Source organism: Oryzias latipes, chromosome 17 (genome assembly GCF_053564925.1).
Source record: "Oryzias latipes strain Hd-rR chromosome 17, Olatipes_Hd-rR_3.1".
Classification (NCBI taxonomy): Eukaryota; Metazoa; Chordata; class Actinopteri; order Beloniformes; family Adrianichthyidae; genus Oryzias; species Oryzias latipes.
The window spans coordinates 12980418-13000239 of NC_136253.1; the positions used below are offsets into that span (position 1 = coordinate 12980418).

At 42.0% G+C, this 19822-nt stretch overlaps 1 long non-coding RNA gene across 1 annotated transcript; it reads left to right on the forward strand.

Moving 5' to 3' along the window:
* Nucleotides 1-2481: 2481 nt before the first annotated feature.
* On the forward strand, nt 2482-3808 carry LOC144986694 (uncharacterized). The gene is made up of 2 exons (XR_013650548.1): nt 2482-2621; nt 3451-3808. It is a non-coding gene; the product is annotated as an uncharacterized LOC144986694 (long non-coding RNA).
* The last annotated feature ends 16014 nt before the right edge of the window (nt 3809-19822 follow it).

A 19822-nucleotide genomic window follows, 5' to 3' on the forward strand; every position in this document is an offset into this window, starting at 1 on the left:
TGCAAATAAATTTGCTGAGTTTACCTTTGAGGCAAAGGTACAATCCTGATCGTTCCTCATATTTGGATTGGAGCACTCTCTCAAAAGATGAAGTGTCATTGTACTCTGTATATTCAGATACATTATTAAGTTCCATTTCTCTGCCTAGAGAAGCAATTACATGTAGAAGTGGAAATTGCAAAAACCCTGCTCATGTCTCTGCTATCTCCTCTCTGTACAAGAATATAACAAAATCTTTGCTTGATTCTAGTAGCTAGTAGTAATTCTTAAGAGCACGAGAAGCCTCAAAGGAATGGGTTCTCGCTGGGAAACCAAGGCATGGGCCAGTTTTTGAGCAAAAACGGGTTACCAATGCAAGATATAAGTATGCAATACGTTTTATTTGTAAAAACAACCAGGCAATGAGAGCTGACTCTTCTGGAAACTTCTGGAAAGAAGTGAAAGTTAATACTGCTGGCATAAAAACAATTCCATGTTTGGTAGACGGGGCCTCTGGCACTGAAAATATTTTAGAGCTGTGGCGACAACACTACATAAGAACATTCAACTGTGTCCAGACTGATCTGTATGTAGTCAATGATGCTGATACCACTGGTATAATCACAATACATAATGTTCACCAAGCCATCTCCAGACTGTCTAATAACAAAGCTACTGGACTTGATGGGGTATCTTCTGAGCATGTGAAGTTTGCCAGTGGAAGGGGAACTCCACTACTTGCAATGTGTTTTACAGCTTTTCTTGTTCATGGATTTTTACCAGACTCTGATAGCTGTAATGTTAGTACCAGTGTTAAAAAACAAAGCTGGAAAGATTGGTTGCACTGAAAACTACAGACCAATTGCTCTGCCTAGTATTCTATCTAAACTCTTTGAGATAATCCTGCTGGACATGATTACAGAGTTTGTGAAAACGACTCACAATCAATTTGGGTTCAAAGAAAAGCTTGGTACTGACGTGTCTATATATATACTCTTAAAGAAATGATTTACAAATATAGGAGTCTAAATTCCTCTGTTTTTCTGTGTTTTTTAGATGCCTCTAAAGCAGACAGGGTAAATCATAAGAAATTATTTATGAAACTGACGAAGAGAGGTGTACCCAAATGTGTTGTGCGTATTCTGCCGTATTGATATGCTCAACAAACAAAGCAGGTTAAATGGGGAAACCAGGTGTCAGAACCTTTTAAATCCACCAACGGGGTGAAACAAGGGGGCATTCTCTCTCCTATTCTGTTTAATTTATATTTGGATGAATTTTCTCTTAAACTTAACGCCTGTCACACTGGTTGTGTGGCTGGAGATCTAATTATCAACCATTTGATGTATGCTGATGATATAGTTGTGTTGAGTCCAAGTACTGCTGGTCTTCAACAATTGCTTAACATCTGTTCTGCTTATGGGATTGATAATGACATCATTTTAATGCACAAAAAAGTCTGTTTATGATCTCTCGGACAAAAGAAGACAAAAACCAAAAATTCTCTGATTTTTACCTGTCAAATGCTGTGCTTGTGTGTACTAATAAGATCAACTATCTTGGGCATATCATTTCAGAAGACTTGTCTTGGGCGACTATAAAAGTGCCAGTAGGAGAAAGCTGCAGGCGGCGTACAATGATGCTGTCAGAGTGCTTTTAAAAAAGCCAAGGAGGACAAGTGCTAGTTCGCTTTTCGTTTCACTCAGAATTAACACTCTCTGGGCTTGCATGTGCTCGCTTATGTTCAAATTTATCTGCAGGTTAAACGCTTCAGAGAATACTCTCATCTTGGTTATAAGCAACATTAGATTTAGTGCAATACGTTTCCGGTCAAATCTATGGAAACACTGGAGGGACTGTCTTTGTACTTGTCTTTGTAATTAAGGTTTTATAGTGTGGTATCTATATGTAATCTTTTTATCTTGGTATTTATTATCCTTTTTATTCAATTTATTTTCATTAAGTATTTTTTATTAACTTTTTTATTAACCGTAACTATACACTATACCTCAGCTTGTGTATTCTTGACATTGTATTTTTTTAAATGTGGTAGGTCTGTGTACTCCTTTTTACTGATTGGACCATGAGTCTGGAATAAATTCTATCCATCTATCTATATCAGACTTAAGGTCACAAAACAGCATCCAGATGTTTGGAGCAAAGAGCTGGAAGCTGAGTTTCTGCAAAAACTTTGGGTCTTCTTAACAAACACAACCTGTTTAGAGTGGAATCGATGAATGTTTACAAACACAACAACAACAACAGCTTGACTCTCACAGACTGATTGTCATGATCAGATCAAGGTGGACCCAGATGCTGCAACCCGGAAGGAAGAGGCAGGTATGTGAAAAGGTAAGTAACTAGTTTTATTTTGAAGGGGCTAGCGGATCCAGTAGGGGAGAGCGGCGTGCAGCTTGACAGCGGCTCGTAGAACAAGGTGAGCACGGAGATCTTACAGCGGCGTGACCGGAGCTCACAGCAGTGGCGTGAATGGAGTCTTTTGACTGCAACGTGGCTGGAGTTCTTGACGGTGGCGTGGCAGGAGTTCTTGAGGAGCGTGAGGGATTCAGCTTCTGCTCGCGTCGGCTGAGGACTCGGGAGACTCTCGTGGGAAAGGCAGACCTGAAGCACAGCAACAGAAGGTAAGCGAGGCAACATGACACAGAGGGCCAGACAAGGCATGAGGTGAGTTTAGCACCATCAGGTTTAACGATCTGGCGAAGAATGCTTGAGGTGAGTCTCCTTAAGTAGCAGGTGCGTGGATGAGGTGATGAGTCACAGCTGAGAGTCTGGAGCAGAGCTGGGAGGGGGAGGAGTCTGACAGGCCACCATGACACTGATGAAGACTTTGACATCTTCATCACTGTTTCTTCAACTTACAATAGAATAAACACAGAAATCTGTCTGCAGTTCAGCAGGTTCAGGATTCTGACAAACAATTAGATTTTTCTGGATTTAACATTTCAATCATTAAAAGCAAATTTGATCCGTCTAATACTGTTTGTCACATAACTTCTACTGTAAATATATATTGTTTTTTTTAATGAGTTATCAAAACCAGAGAGCAGCTCTCCAGCTGACTCTATTGCTGTTAGAAATCTGGAGGTTCTCTTTGACGGCTCAATATCAGTGTCTCCCCATAGATGGAACATTACAAATTGACCTTGACTTTAGTTTAGATGCAGAAAGTTGTTCTACATTCATGTGGTTTTGGAAGATTTGTTGTTTTTCTGACATTCATGTGTGTTTTCTGGGTCTGATAGTCATTTTTCTGATCATTCCAACAGCGCATGAACGCAGCATTTCTCTAAGTTTGTTTTTGTCCCTGAGGGACATCAACCCTTTGGTGCAATTGGGACTAAAATGAGAACAAAAGTCTTAGTTTTGAAATAAAACCGCAGAATGTTAATTTTCAATCAACATTAAAACTTCTTTTCATCCACATTCTATCTTCTTTCTTTCTCCTATCAGGTGGATTACCAAAACACTCCCCACATCTGCTCCTGGACCGGCCCTTCTGTCAAACTTTAGAAGCATCTGTTGCTCATGAGTCAGAAAGTTTGTCCACCACTGCTCTAGGGCGTCCCTACTATCAAGTCAACAGAACAGATAGTCTGACTCTGAGAGGGAAAGCAGGTAGAAGGACGAGGAAAGAGAGGATGAGACTCACCGCTTCTGATTCCAGACCCACAGCACACTGCTGCTTCCAAACAAGGAAATGAATCATTTTTCATTCAGAAAATGAGTATATTTTATTGACTGCACTGGATCATGTAAAACAATGAAAATGTAATTAATAAATTAAAGCCGCAAGTGGCGTTGTATGGTTCTCTTTGTCGAAAATTCATTTCACATTTATCCCAGATGTGTGCCAATTTTGGTGAGTTTTCTGGTATGAGGCGGGGGTCAAATTTGATCTCAAAGACGCCGTTAGAAAGAAGAATAAAACAACATTCAAAAAACATTATTGAAGTTTTTGCGGTCAGGATTTCTTATTTCAATGCAGCTTGTCTATTACTATAGGCTGGGCATGTCTTTTTGGCTTTATGCCCTTCCTTTGAGGGCTTTTTGTGTTTTTGTCGTCATTTTTGCGATGACAATTTTGATGTTTTTGCAGTGATGTTGTGCGCGTGTGTGTGCATTTTTGCTGTGTTACACAATTGCCCTGTCGTTCTGTGATTTCGGTGACTTTTGACTTGATTTTTTGACGTTTTGAACCTTTTTGAGTGTTAACAGTTACAATATAATCCTTACAGTCTGTGAATGCTGCGGACCATAATAAATGATAATCTTTGTCAAAATGATTTTATATCCATCACTTCACTCGTCTTGTTTGATGGACAGAAAAGTCTATTAAAGGTTGTCAGGTTGTGGATAAAGAATAAAAGATTCAAGAAAGCATCAGGTGTTCAGTTTAGACAGAAAAGAAAAAGAAAAATGCTCCAAAGAAAAAGATAAGCAGACGTTATCTGAAATTAAGACTCGCTAGACGCCAAATGATACTAAATTTACCATTTGAGTCAAATTTGAGGACCATTTGCCAAATGCCTAATAAATATTTGCACCTAAATAGACTAGTATTGTTATTTAGCTTAATGGTGGATTTATTTCTTTTCTTTTCTGCTGTTTTGATGTGATTTTTACCAGGAGTTTTTAAAAAGAAAACATAAACTGATGCAAGTAAAGTGTGAACTAACTTACACGATGAATCTTAGTTGTGAATTCAAAATACAAGTAAATTTACTTTTGATAAGTAAAAAAATAACATAAATTCAATATTTTGTTTTTGTATCTGTATGTATGCAGGCTTTGAATTTTTAGGGGCGGGGCTGGGGGGGTCCAGTGTTTCATCCAGGGCGCCAGACTGACCAGAACCGTCCCTGAAAATAAATATTAAAGACTTTAACAGGAGAATCAATCAGATGAAGTTCAGACAGGACTCAGTTACCCTCTAAAAACAAACACACTGATAACAATGTGGGATTTAGATTTAATGTACAAAACTGAATGTAATCATCTTACATGATTCTCTAAAGGCTGACTAAGCATTGACAGCTATGTGGACTTTTCTGGAGGTTTAGCAGGTGGACAAAAGGACAGAAGATGGTGACCAGTCCATCAAGGAATCATCTGGAAAAAACAAACTGTCAGAACTTTGCCAGATCCACAGTCTTCTTTGTTTTGTGTGTTTCTCTGAGCAGCTGCTAATCACTGCATTGAAAGCAGACTGAAAGCTCAGCTTTTTCAGACTCACTGATTTCTGAGTTTCTGTGTCTGCAGAAGCTGTCACTCTGGTTTCTGCATTCAGGAAACTCAGAAAGAGATCATTTATTCTCCACACATTTGGACAAAGGAACAAAGGAATTAGAACAGGTTCATGATTTCAGGATTTCATTTCATTTGCTGCAGAGTAAAGCCATGAGTTTCTTTTAGAACTACAGTCATGATTTCATGTCTGGATTCATTGTGTGTGGGGTCAATGTGTCAATGGAGGGGAGGGGGGGGGCAATGGGATGGTTTGTTTTTATTTTATTTTGTTTGTCTCCTTGATTCTGTGTGAGACGGAGGTGAAACATGTGAACCTGGCTGTGGTTTCCTGCTCTCTTTCTGTCACAAACACTAACATCTGTTCATCTGCAGGTTTTTGTTCAGCCTGCAGGGATCATTTCTCACTGTGGAGACTAGATTTCCAGCAGCTGCAGTAGTAGGAGGCTGAATGATCCACTTTGACTTTATTGATCTTCAATTCACATCCACTCTGGGTTTTTTCAGCTGTGAAATCATCTTGTTGAGGATGACCGTAACCTTTATATGTTTCACCATTTCTTTCATCAAACCTAAGAATCACTCTGAATGTTTCTGTTTCTTTCTTCTGGTACCAGCGTCTGTAGCTGTTACCACACTCCTGAATTCCTCCACAACTGAAAGAGACACTTTGACCAACTCTCCTGGTCAATGTTAAATCCTCCTGAATCAGCTCTGCTGCCATGGCAACCAGTGCTGCAGAGACACAGACAGACAGGTGAAGGTCAGGATGACAGTGTTTGTTCCAGGTAGACCTGGTTGGCTCCTGATTGGCTGCAAACACTCACCTGAACACAGACAGCACAGAGCAGCAGCTGGGAGGAAAAGCATTTTGTTCAGCCGTGTTTCCTCTGCTCAACCTGAGGAGAAGTGGTGTTCTGATGCAGCTGAGGACAAAGAAGGACCTGAGAGCTGTGAGATGAGAGCAGGACCACGTTCTTTGGGACTCCTCCTCCAAGCTCCCATCAGCCCCTGCAGCTCACAGAGAAGACTGCTGCTGCAGACGGACAGCTCAGCTGAAGCTGCTGTGTGGTTTCATCTTCCTGATTTGAATCTGACAGCAGATGAAGAGAATCTGGGTCACATGATGCACAAACACTCCAACACATTCATGTTCCACAAACACACTCAGCTTGATGCTGAACTCACAAACACACACGGTTATCTGCTGTTTAACAGCTGTGGAGAAAATACACAAGTATCAATTCATGTTCTGTTTCTTGATGAATCTCTGTGATCCATGATGAACTCATGTTGATGCTGGAAGCTGCTTGAAATGTTTTCTACACTCTTTATGTCTAGAGAAAAATATCAATGATTCTCATCTGTTAACACAGGGAAGTTCCTAAACAGCCATGTGGGGGCGCTCTCCAGCTGCTTTAAATGAAAAGTAATGGTTTCAGAGATATTTCAGTTACTTTTTAATGGAAGATTCTAAACCATGAAGTCTGTTTTCCTCCATTAGAAACATTTCAGGAGATCTTTGTTTGAAAACTTTTGACCTGATCGTCAAAGACAAGATTCCAGTTTTTTCTTTGGTTCTCATTGATTTCATGAAGATTTTTCTCTGATGTTTTCAATGTCCTCATTAGGACAAAATAATAAGATGTTTGAGTGAAACTTTTTTATTCAGGAACTTCACATGTTGTTAAAAACCAAAACAGTCTTTTTTGTTTGAATAAAACAATTGTATGTAAAATTCTAATTCTGTACTTTTACCTGATGTTACCCCTTGTTAAGTGAGCAGAAAATGTCCACACCAAAAACAAACAGATTTTACTCTAAACAAACACAAAAATTGTCTCACTGCTCTCATGGACGCACACTTATGCTTAGAAACCCAAACTGCTCTTTAAAATATTGTGTTTGCTGCTCTGTTTACTTCTGTTTACAATTTAGAATTGGATTTACTCAAACAACGAGGGCGCCATCTAGTGGTGAACCTCAGAACAACGCCTCAGTCCACTGTATAGAACAGCATTAATAATGTTGAGTTTCAAACAACTTTAGTTGTTGTCTATTTTTAGATTTTCTTTCTGGTTCATGATTTTTTGTTTTTATCCTCTCCATCTTCCCCTCTTTACCCTCTCTCCTCTACCCATGATTAGAGACAATGGAAGTGATGATTCATTTAAAGCTCTGAATTCAGAATCCTCATGAAGAAATAAAATATGAATACATGAATTTCGGGATTTGTGATTCTATATTTACTGAAACCAATGTCTAAAACAGAAAACAGGAGAATATTTGCCATAATCAGAAAAAACAAAAATAATGTTTGTGTATTTCTTTTGTGTTTGTTTTCAATTGTGTAGCCAGAGTTCAGGGTGTGAAGGCTGCAGAGCACAAACACACACATCTGCAGGCAGTTTGATTGTCTGTCAGCAGCATTTCCTGTAATCCAAACCACTGAGAGCAGATTCATATCTGCTGCTGTTCACTCATCAACCTCCCTCCTCTCTGCTCTCTGTCTTTATTCTGCTGCATGGAAACTTTTGATTTGTTGATGTTCTTGAAAGAATCACAAACTTACAGTTAAATGTCTTCAAACAGGAAAATTGACTTTGAGTTTATTGAGAATATTGTTGCAAATAAAATGTAAGAATATGGATCAATGTGTATAAACAGAAAATGTAAATGAAAAATCAGAAAACTGCAAAGTTCCATCTCTACAACACAGCTGACACAGTTTGATGAAGGATCTACAGCAAGTCATGAAGAACATTTGAGAACTGTGATCAAAGTGATGAATGAGATGAAAGGAGGAGATTTGATGGAGAGAAAAGACGAGCAGAAAACAGTCATTCAGCATGTCTGGAGTTGGTGGATGCTCCCTTGTTTCTGAGGATCATCAGCAGAGAGAGTCCACAGCAGTACACCAGACTCTTCACTATCAGCACTGAGTACAGCAGGCAGAGCAGCTTCACCCTGCACTCAGACTGGAAGGACAGCTTCACCAGGTCCAGAGGAGGAACAGAGGCTGTTCCCTCTGCTAGAATGCTGGAAGATGCTGGATGGGATGTTGGAGCTGCTGGATGGGATGTTGGAGCTGCTGTGGAACCTGCAGCTGGAAGTGCAGGAACCTCTGAAACAGAGAAAGAGTCAGAAAGAGTCAGCATGAAGCTGAATCTCTGTTGAACACAGTCACCAAGCCTTCATTACCTTGTTGTGTTTGGGCCTCCACTGTGCCCCCCTCATGTTTGACGGAGCAGATGTATTTATAGGAGCTGTCCTCTTGCTGATGGAGCAGCAGGATGGAGGCGCTGCGTCCCGACTCTCTGAGATCCAGCTGCTCTTCAGAGGTCAGGTCCTCCAGTGGTCCGTTGTTCTTCTGTCTTTTCCAGGAGAACTGGACCACAGGAGGAAACATGGCTGAGGCCAGACACAGCAGGGAGCTGCTCCCCTCCACATGGACTCTGGATGCTGCTGGGTACACGCTCACCACGGGCTTCACTACGGACTCATCTGAAGTTTGACAGCAGCAACAAGCAGCACAGACACACACTCACACAGTCAACAGCAGCTTCCAGAAGTCCATTCAGTCTGATCCTGGAAACTCCATGAACTCTGATCACTAAACTCCTCATCAATGCAGCACAAAGTTCACTTCACTCACTGGATTCAGCTTCACATCAAACCGTCATCAGGAGACACGACGGCTGCAGATCATTTCTACACTCAGACTAACTCATTTGGAAGAAAAACATCTTTAGAAATTTGGAAATTAAACATTAAATATGTGATTGAAAATATTAAAAATGCTGAATTTGAAGTTTGTTAATCGATTTATTTGTCACTCTATGATAACATTTTTATATTTTTTAACATTTCAAAAAATCTTTTTTATGCCATGGTCCGGGTGAATACTTGATTCTGATTGGCTGCTGGATGTGCGTTAAAACCTGATAACCGCACGGTGAAAAAAGAAGTTCCGGTCACCTAGCTTAAATGTTTTTTATCACTGTGCAGGCTTCTTTAAATCAACCTTTTGCTTCATCATTTGGACAAAAACAAGCGTTAAGGGGTGAACTTTCTCTCTGAACTGATGCTTTATTCAGCCCATTGGAAAGATCAGCATATATATATCAAATCTTGACTGCAGCGGTGGTGCTGGGCGACGCAAACTATTTATAAATACTTTGCTTTTTGTGAGAAAAGTGATCCAAGTTGGAATAAAAAAAAAACAAGAATTAAGGACTAAAAATTGGTTACTCTTTATTTCTTTTGTGACCATGGTATAAGCGGGTTAATGGCCTTCAAAGTGTGCATTATTACTTTGTAACGCACTTCGCGGAAGCAACTATCCTCCGTTTCACGCCGGACGGTTTAGGCTTCCACAGCGTGGGTTTAAAAGTGATACTGCATACTTTGTCGGCCATTAACCCTTACACATCATCCAGAACTTTAGTCATTTTATTAAAAAAAACAAATGATCTTCTTTTGGTTTGCTGGTCTAAAATTTTATTTTATTTTACTTTGAATCTATGAAACAGCTTATAACCTAACCTCACATTTTTGAAAACATTCAAGAAAGAAAAAAGAGACCAAAAAACACATCAAGTTTGTCAAATAAACCGTTTCATTTCACATTAATGACTTTCTTGATTGCCAGACATTTTATATTCTAAATATTTCACAAAGAAACGCTAATAAAATGTTATGATCATTAATTAATCTGAAAAATCAATTTTTAAATGATTATTACTTTAGTAAACACTCAAACTTAAATTGTGCAAAGTGCTTTGTATTTTTCAAATTTATGTATAATTTATAATTTCAATTTAGTTTAAACAAGTTAAAAGTCAAGATCAATTTTTACAACTTTTTGTGAATCTTGATTTACTTCAACATGATCATTTTATTCAGTTTTGTTTCCAAACTTCAGTTCAATTCAGTTGAAGCTCAGATCTGATCTTGTTCTCAGAAACCAGCAGATGTTCCAGAATCAGTGAGATCATCAAACTTTAAATATTTGGAACATCACTCAGATTTGCAGAAATCAAGAATCAGTTTAGTTGTTCAGTGAGATTTCAACATGTTTGCAGAAATGATTCAGCTTTTCTTCTGGAACAATGGCTGCTTGATGAATTCTCTGCTAATGATGAACAAACTAACATGTGAAGCTGAAGCAGCAGAAACTGACTTGAAACACATTTTCTACAATCAAACAGCTGAAGGAGCAGAAATGGTTCTTCTTACCCGTTACAAACAGTCCAGTTCCAGATCCAAAAATGTACCCACACAGTGAGAAAGTGTGCTCCAAAAACCTGTGTGCTGTTAAAGTGTCATCTGAGTGAATCAGGATCATATTTCAGCTCCATGATGAGTTTCTCTAATGTTCAGATCAACATGACTGTCTCTGTCTGCAGTGGAGGAACTTGGTGAACTGCTGTGTGAAATGAGAGAAGAAAATGACAAATATTCCTGCAGTTATTAGATGAAAGATTCATGCAGAAAGTGACAGCATGAAAGAGGAAATGTAGAGTTGTGCACGTGTTCAGTTATTCTGAAGTCCATCAGTCTGTTTTCTTCTGCTCCTCCTGAAACCACAGGAACATGAGAGAGCAGCACAGTTCTGCTGGGAGTCCAAACACAGACACATTCAGCATTCAGAGCTCACTTCCACTCTCAGAGTTTCTGTCTCACTTCTGGTCTCTGCTGCTTTCATGCAGTCAAACAGAAGCAGAAAGATCTCTGCTCCTCTGAGAAAACCACACTTTGGGTTTCAATCCCATTCTGTCTGAACAGAACATTTCTCTGAACCAGAGCAGTTTGTGTTTCTGAAACTAGAGAAGCTGATTCAATGAAAACTGCAGATGTAGACCATGAAGAAGCTCAAATCCACATTCACATTCTGGAAGGATCAGTTCCTAAAAGTCCAGGACAGAGACTCTGGAACTTTTAGAAATTGTGTTGTCTGCTGTGTTGTAGGTTAGAGCTGAAATTTTATTTTTTAGTCACTGATCATGGTCATGGCTTCAGGGAAAAAAACTGTTTTTGAGGCGGTTTGTCCTTGATCTGATGCACCTGTAGCGCCTTCCTGAGAGCAACAGGTCAAACAGTCTAGAGCCAGGGTGGGAAATGTCCAGGAGATGTTGTTGGAAAATACAACTCCCAGAAACAGGAAGGTGTTGACCCTCTCCACACGCTCTCCATTGATGTAGAGGGGAGCTGGGTCGGTGCTGTGCCTCCTGAAGTCCACAATGATTTCCTTGGTTTTCTTGGTGTTCAGAGCTAAGTTGTTGTCTGAGCACCAAGCTGCCAGCTTCAGGACCTCCTTCCTGTAGGCTGCATCGTCTCCCTTTGAGATGAGTCCGACGACTGTGGTGTCATCAGCAAACTTCACGATGAGGTTGCTGTCATGGTGCGGACTGCAGTCGTGGGTGTAGAGGCAGTACAGGAGTGGGCGAAGCACACAGCCCTGTGGGCAGTCAGTGCTTAGTGTGCGTGTAGGGGAGAGGTGGGGGCCCAGCCTCACAACCTGGGGCCGGTCAGTGGAAGGGCATACATGACATCACCAACTACAGGGGTTGTCAAGTAGCTACAGACTGAGTGGAGCGCTAGCAGAGGAGCTGAACAACTTCTTTGCACACTTTGAAGCTCCAAAACAGAATTCTGCCGCACAAGCCCCAGTCCCACCCCCAATCCCATCCAGCTCCACCAGATCCACTTCTCCAATCACGCCACTCACTCTGACTGAGGACAACGTCTGGAAGGCGCTCCTAGCAGTGAACCCCAGAAAGGCAGGTGAACCAGATGGAGTTCCTGGCAAAGTCCTTGGAGCATGTGCTCCTCGTTTCGCACCCATCTTCACAGAGATCTTCAACCTTTCTCTGGCCCAGGCAGTGATACCTTCCTGTCTGAAATCTGCCACCATCATCCCAGTGCCGAAGAAGTCTCCCATTTCCTGCCTCAACGACTACCGTTCGGTGGCGCTCACTCCAGTAATCATAAGGTGCTTTGAGAGACTGGTCCTCCGGCACATCAACGATCACCTCCCCCCAGACCTCGACCCCCACCAGTTTGCATACAACACAGACCGGCCATCACCTTCGCTGGTCCTTCATTGCTGCGCTGAGCTACCTGGAGAAGCAGCAGAGCTATGTCCGGATGCTCTTTGTGGACTATAGCTCTGCCTTCAATACGATCATCCCGGACGTACTGATCAAAAAACTGGACACTTTAGGCCTGCCCCCCCTTCACATGTGCCTGGATAAAGGACTTCCTCACAGTGCTAGCGCTGCACTCCGATGGTCTGTAGTTACTTGACAACCCCTGTAGTTGGTGATGACCGGCCACATTAACTGTAAACTCAGATAAAAAAATGCTGAGAAAACAAAGACAGATTTATTAGAGATAGCATCATTGTGCCTTCAGGTGATTATGTTTTAAATTAAATAACAAAAAAACTGGAAAACATAACAAAATGTTTAATTATTGTCATTGTGTCAATGACAGTAAAGATGCAGAACTCTCCCAAGGGAAGGGGGCTTTGTATTGTTACAAAGATGCTGGTAATAAACAGTGGAGTCATCGCACCATAGAAAACCATCAGAAGCAGATTCCGACAGAGAATAGACAGTGAAATGTTATATGCACCAATGGGAAAGGGAGAGGTAACCTTTTTTTCATTTCTGGAGGGACACACCTTAGAAGGTCATTGAGGAGCAGGCGAATGGAAAGGTGTCCAAGGTGATTCGTAGATGAGGAAGTTTGACATCTCATGTGGTAATGTACTGCAGCTCGGCTGGATTTGATGCTTTGCCCTTGATATCAGCGGTTCTTAAATAGGTGGACAACAAAAGCACAGACTACTGAAATATTAATTGGCACGTCTGTCTCAAATGACGAAAAATTTGAGATCAATGAGAGATCATAAGTTTTAATAGTATTTTAGCTGGGTTGAACCTCATGCATTAAGAGGCGGATGACAACAAGTCTCTAAATGGAGATACTCTTCTTAGAGTGTCATCTGCTTGAAATCAGGGCAGATTGAGAATTGGCTTGTGGACACAAATTTTAAATCTTGGAATTTGAAGCTAGAGCTCATCAGCGATATGGTTTCTATGGCCAGGGATTATTATTATTATTATTATTTACCAAGGCTGTGTCCCACCAAGGTGGGGTAGCCTAGACAAGGCACACAATTTTAGCTCCCTCTGTCTCTTCCCCAAACCCTCCTCCTTCAGTGTGTGAGTGCGTGTGTGCGTATGTGCGTGCGACTGGTCTGAGATCTGGTCTAAGCCACACCACACTGCACCAGGGTCAGCTGCACAGCCCAGTGTGGGCACCTCCACTGCAGGGCCTCAGCCAAGGCTGGTTTCCCCTTGCCGCTTCATCCCAAGACCAGACCTCTACCACACCCATCCATTCATCCATACACAAACTCTCTCCACCCATCCCTGTCCTGAGCAGCCTCTCTCCCCTGCACCACAGTCATCCCTCTTGCATTCAACGCTCTTTTTACACCCTCTGTCCATCCCATTCGCGGTCTTCCTCTCATTCTCACTCCACTCACATCAGATTCATATACCTTTTTCACCAATCGCTCCCTTTCCATTCTTTCAACATGTCCAAACCATCCCAGTGCCTTTTGCTCTGCTCTTTCAGCCAACTCTCGCGTCACACCAGTTCTCTCTCGGATGACTTCGTTTCTCACACGATCCATACGCGTCACACCACACATACTCCTCAAACATCTCATCTCAATTACATTCAGCTTCCTCTTTTCCGCCACTTTCAGACTCCATGTTTCAGCCCCATATAACGCTGCAGGCACCACCACACCCTCATACAATCTCCTTTTTGCATCCTTTCCCAGTGATCTACATTCAAACACTCTCTTCATTCCCCCCCATATCTTTCGTACTTCATTCATTCTAAACTCTACCTCTCCCCCCATTCCACCATCCACACAGACACACGACCCTAAATACTGAAAACACTCTACCTCTTCCAACAACTCCCCATTTAATGCCACATTCAATCTACGTTCACCCTTTAACCTCGTACACCTCATCACCTTACTCTTTTCCACATTCACTCTCAACTTCCTTCTGTCGCACACCCTTCCAAACTCCTCAACCAGACGTCCCAAGTTCTCTTCTGAGTCAGCCACTAGTGCAGTATCATCTGCAAACAGCAGCTGATTCACACTCCATTCGCTGCCGTCAGTATTCACCATTCTCACACCCGTACCCGACACCCTTTCATTCACCTCTTTTACCACACCATCCATATACACGTTAAACAACCACGGAGACATCACGCATCCCTGACGCAGACCAACCCTCACAGGAAACCACTCACTCATGCTATTTCCCACTCTCACACACGCTCTACTGTGTCTATAGAAACTCTTCACACCTTCCAACAATCTACCATCAATACCATACATACTCAACACCACCCACAACGCCTCTCTATCAATCCTATCATACGCCTTCTCTAAATCCATGAATGCCCAAAACACCTCCCTCCCCTTAGCCAAAAACTTTTCACACACCTGTCTCACAACAAACACCTGATCCACACACCCTCTACCTTTCCTGAAACCACACTGCTCTTCACCAATCATGCACTCAGTTCCCTCCACTACCCTATTAATCAGCACTCTCCCATATACTTTGCCTACAACACTCAACAGACTAATACCCCTAAAACTACCACATTCATACTTATCACCCTTACCCTTGTACAGGGGAACCACACACGCACTCATCCAATCAAGCGGCACCTGCCCATTTGCAAAACACACATTCAACAATCTCACTAGCCACTCAATCACGATCGCTCCACCACACTTCAGGCATTCCCCAGCACAGCCATCCACACCTGCAGCCTTTCCTCCTTTCAACTTTCCCACAGCTTGCTCCACTTCCTCTCCTGTAATCAACGTTTCATTCAACTCTCCCAACACATTCAGTCTACTTTCCCTTCCATCCATCTCAATCACAGCATCCCGATCTTCCTCCACATTCAGCAGCCTCTCGAAATACTCTGCCCATCTTTTTCTTACTGCATTCCCCTCATTCAACATCCTTCCATCCTCTGTTTTCACTTTCTCCTCCCTCCCCGACACTCCCTTTCGCACCCTCTTCACCTCCTTCCAAAACATTTTCTTGTTCTCTCGAAAATTATCAGTCAACTGTCTGCCCCACCTTTCGTCCGCAGCCGCTCTTGCCTCACGCACAGCTCTCTTAGCATCCCTTTTCTTCTCCTTATAACACTCATATGACTCCCTGTCCTTTCTCTGCAGCCATACTTCATACGCACATCTCTTCTCAACTACAGCCAACCTTACATCCTCGCACCACCATTCACTTCCCTTTCTTAGACCACCCCCAACACGTCTCACACCACACACTTCCTCTGCACTTCCAACCACTGCACTTTTGAACTGTTGCCATTCTTCCTCCACTCCAACAACCATTTGCTCCTTCACCATATTCCACTTGCCACCTAATTCCTTCTGATACTCACACATTTTCTCTCTGTTCTTCAAAACACTCACTCTCAGAACTTTTCTTGCCTCCCCACTCTTTCTCGATCTCACCCATGGCATACCCACACGCAACCTTCCTTCCACCAAAAAGTGATCAGACATGCCTCCACACTCTCCCCTCCTCACACTTACATCCAGCAATCTACTACATGCAACCTTTGAAACCACCACATAATCCATCAGTGCTTTATCAATCACTCTTCCACCACTCTGCCTCACCCACGTATACTTATGGATCTCTTTCTTTCTGAACCATGTATTCCCAATCACCATCTCTCTTTCAGTGCACATTCCTATCAGTCTCTCACCATTATCATTCTTTCCAGGAACACCATGCCCGCCAACAACACCCTCAATTTTCTCATCACCCACTCTAGCATTCAGATCTCCCATCAGCACTACATTCACATTTGCTCCAAATCCTTGCAAGCACTCATCCAAGTCGTTCCAGAAGGTCACTCTCTCCTCTTCATTCCTCTCACTGCCAGGACCATATGCACTCACAAACACCCACAGCTCCTTCCGAAATTTCACTTTGACCCACATCAGTCTTGGTGAAACCTCCTTCCATTCAACCACACATCGTCTCACCTCACAGCTCACCAGCAAAGCCACACCTTCTCTTGCTCTCCCGCTCTCTACACCAGACATTCTCCCACTCACACTTCCAAACACACACTCACCCTTCCCTTTCATCTTTGTCTCACTCAGTGCTAACACGCTCATTCCTCTCCTTTCAAACATCCTTCCAATCAGATCTCTTTTGCTTCCGTCTGTACTACACCCCCGCACATTCAACGACCCAATCTTAAGGGTTTGGGGAGGTAATCTCCCCTTCCCAACTCTACCCTGTCCGTAATTAGGAATGTAGTTACAGGGGAGAGGATTCCCAGTCCTCTCGCTCCGTCCCTTTTAGTCGCCTTTTACGACACGCAGGGAATACGTTGGTAGTATTCTTTACGACCCCCCCTAACCACAGGGGTAAGCCAGGGATAAAATTTGAAATTTAATCTAAATTTTAAAATTTTATAGTGGGCAGAGAGGCTAGCATTTTATGGCAGAAATAAATCTAGACGGGTGGAGGATCATATGTCTTACTTCAGCCGAAGTGCAAAAAAAAAACAGAAAGGATCACAGGGAATTAGCAAGCTGATGCTCAGAATGGATGAACTGTGAGGCACAGATAGGTCTAATATAAGTCGCTTCAAACCTGAATACTTCAGAGTGGCCACTCTTAGGGGCTGACTTGAAAACAGGAAAACGGGGCCCTAGAAAGAGCCCATCACATAGCCCCCACAAACCAGCCTGAAACCCCTAAACCAACCAGAGAGAAAATAAGAAATATCAGCTTGAAAAGACTGAGCCGCATACAAAGCTGACACATACACAAGGGTGGCTGATGTTAGTTCCCTGAAGGCTAAGGCTGGACTCTCTGGGGAACACAGAGCACTGTGACTGCCCACACACCAGCTGCCCCCAAAGGAGGAAGGGTGAAGCAGAACCAGACGCTGGACATGCGGTTGTGACGACACGAGGACCCCCATTTCCGGACCAAGCAAAATAACATGAGACGTGACGTCATGCCCCACACAGAGAACCAGGAAGATCCGTGAGTGAGGAAATGTTTTAAACACATTAAAAACAGAGAGTCTTAAAGTCCTGTGTTTAAAAATATTGTCAGACTTTAAACTGGTCCCTGAAAACACAGTGACAGACAGAACAATTCTTTGGCATTTCATCATAACTTTGTAGCTTGATAGCATCAGTGTCTAACAACAACACTGTATCCACATCAACATTGAAAAGTTGAATACAAAAGTTTGATCTGTTTGATCATTTTTGAATATTCCGAGTTCTGACTCTGAGGTTTGGATTTCTTGGAGCTGAAACAGCTTGAAACTGTTCTAACAGTTGGACTGACATGGATCTACTGAAGAAAAGAGAAGCTTTTTGGATGTTTAGATGCAGAGAAACAGGAGTCAGAGAATCTCTTCCTTTAGTCAACAACTAACTGCATCTGCTGGTTTGGTTGCTGAGGGTCTAGTTGAGCATCAGCCTTCAGGTGGAGATCCATTCAAACAGTAGAGACTCACTGAATAGTTTCTCAAGTGGACAAGATTCATTTTTCATTGTTTTTGGGTTTAAAGTAACTGTTCATGTTCAGTTTGAAAGACTTTATTAAAGATCACTGTTCTGATTTCAGTGTTTTCTGATTATCAGAGTTTTCACCTTCAAGAAATTAAACTTCATCTTTTTGTTTAGTTTGATCTATTTTTTCTGGATCATCAAGAAAGAAAAAACATGTTTATGCTGAGTATGCAGAATCCAAGTAGCTGCACATAATTAATGAAAACAGTTGAGCTTTTCTTTGAGTGTTTTGAATTGACATGACTTCCTGTTTGGGAGGAGCAACATGTCTGTGGGTGTTGTTCATCTACTGGAAAATGTCCACCTCTTTCCTGGACACAGGAATGTTGGACAAAGACAACAAAGACTCTGATGATTCCTCTGCAATGTGGCTTCATCTATGAATTCCAGCCTTTTCATGAAGGCAGCAGCAACAAATACATTGATTTATGACTGTCAGTAAATCCTGGGACTCAGGATCAAATAAGCAAAGATGATGGATGAATTTTATTTTTGATCAGCTTTGATTTTTTGGTCATTTTGGTATCAAAACATTGAGATCAATCAGGAAAAGTGTGTTTATGCTTTGGTAATAAAATGCTTTATAATGAACAAAATCTCTGTATATCATAGAAATGGAAGAGGAGGTGTTCAACTCTGAAAGTTTTGTTCTCTCTAAAAACTGTAAACTTCTGCAAACTTTCAGCCTGAGAAACTTTTCAACCTTCAAGCTGTTCAGCAGAGATTGGACTCTTTCATTTGGTCTTCTTTCAACAATTCCTTACATGGTTTTCACACAATAAGTGTGTGTATAGTGGGTCATCTAGACCCACTAGACAGTGAGCTGAACCTTTTTTCTTCAATGATTTGTGATCTTCACTGGTGTCCATGGATTACATGAAATCTTTCCACCTTTATCCACCTTTGACATGGTAGGGAGAACACGTCAATGTTAGGGTGGGGTCATCTAAGATACCACTAGGGTTAAGAGGAACTTTCTTTATTTTTGTCTCCTTTACTCCAAAACGGCGACTGAGCGTGTGTGTATGCGCTCTACACCCTCAGCCCCTCTCCCTTCCTGCATTGCGCGAGCACCGGTTTCAGCACACACACACACACACACAATCACACATCCCAAAACACTACATTTCTTTTCATGCCTGTTATATATTTTCTGTGGTGTCTTTCAACAACCCTTTACCTTCACTTTAGATCACCTGATCTGTATCGTGTGCAAACACTTGGTGCAAATACTCCCCATCATCAGCGGTGGTGGATGTGCCATTACTTTTTATTAATACGTTAAAAGGATGTCCCTGTTACACGCGCCTCTCATTTCATGGCACTGTTTAAACACTGGTTGTTGTGTTACTGCAACATTTTTGTTATGGTGAGTGGTAGGACCCCAAAGCAGAATCTGACTCCGAGGGCAGTTTCACAGTTCATTCCTCACAGGACAAGGAACAGAATTAGACAGGCAGCTAAAACAGGGAGCCAGACTAGAAAACCACAGAAACGTAGAGCAATGGAAAAGTGATAATCCGGCAGGGAGAAGCAACAGGGTCAGGCATTTAATGACATTGATGAGATGAGGATCAGGTGTGCCATGTAGGGAGGCACCAGGGAAAAAGTCAGCCACGCCCCCCTGCTCACACTGATCATAACAATTTGGATGTGTTTTTGTCCTGTTTCCTCAGAGTTACCTAAAGTCCTTAGTTGCTGTTTGTGAAAGTTAATTTTCAGATAATGAAGAGAAATTCAACATATATTCTTATTTTAAGAAGAAAAGTACTGCAGAAGGAGCGAAATAGATGGTAGGAGAGCAACAGAGGAGTAGTGAGGAGGAGGAAGATGAGACAGAGCAGCATGATCCTCAGCCACCATGAATGACAGAAGACAATGAGGAAG